Here is a 922-nt window from a genome sequence, read left to right as displayed (position 1 = left end):
TGCCTTTGGTACCCTTGATTGTTCCCACCTCGATATCCACTTTGATTATTGAAAGGTTGGCGCGAACCAAATTTACCTTGACTTCCTTGAAAATTCGGGTTTGCTTGATTTGAAGGGTTCCCATACCGAAAATTTGGGTGGTTTCTCAACCCGGGGTGGTAAGTGTTAGAATTCATATTGAAGTTTCTACCACCCCCTCCTTGCCCTTGCACCGCATGAACCTCTTCATATTGCCCTTCACCTCCTTGGCAATTTTCAGCCGCATGTCCTATTTCATTGCAAATAGCACAAACATCATAAATTTGGTTAGAGGTTTGAGTATTACCATCGTCTACCGCATGCACTTGGGTTTGGGTAATGGCCGCTCGTGCTCTCCTTGATGCTTGAGCTTTTCTTTTTGATGTAATTGCCATTTGCTCCAAAAACTCCCAATCGTCTTGCTCGTAGTTCATACCAAAAGAGCCATTGGTAATAGACATTAAATCGCGAGCATCTTCGGCACTCAACCCCTCATGGAAAGCGTTCATCAATTCCCAAAGTTCAATCCCATGGTGAGGGCAATTCTTGATCATCATGTTGAAACGCTCAAAGGCCTCATGAAACATTTCACCTTGTTGTTGTGAAAACTCCTCAACCCCTTCCTTGCATCATTGGTCTTCTGAGCGGTGTAAAATTCATCTAAAAATATTTGTTGCATCTCCGCCCAAGTGTAAATAGATGCTGAAGGTAGAGTGTAGAACCACTTCTTTGCCTTATCCTCCAAAGAAAATTGAAATAATACCAGTTTGACAACATCGGCCGAAAAACCTTGACTCCCAAGAGTATTGCACATTGAGTCATAGGCCTCCAAATGAAAATAAGCCTCCTCCGTTGCTAGACCCTTATATTTCGGCAAACTTTGCAATGAATTAGTTCTCACTTC

General features: G+C 42.7%; 1 non-coding gene across 1 annotated transcript; it reads left to right on the top strand.

Moving 5' to 3' along the window:
• The first annotated feature begins 543 nt into the window (after positions 1–543).
• Positions 544–648, top strand: LOC118481582. Its single transcript, XR_004865793.1, has one exon. It is a non-coding gene; the product is annotated as a small nucleolar RNA R71 (small nucleolar RNA).
• Positions 649–922: the final 274 nt, after the last annotated feature.

The sequence above is a fragment of the Helianthus annuus genome, chromosome 8 (assembly GCF_002127325.2).
Source record: "Helianthus annuus cultivar XRQ/B chromosome 8, HanXRQr2.0-SUNRISE, whole genome shotgun sequence".
Lineage (NCBI taxonomy): Eukaryota > Viridiplantae > Streptophyta > Magnoliopsida > Asterales > Asteraceae > Helianthus > Helianthus annuus.
The sequence above is the reverse complement of the archived record's forward strand: the minus strand, read 5'-3'. Positions and strand labels throughout refer to the sequence as shown.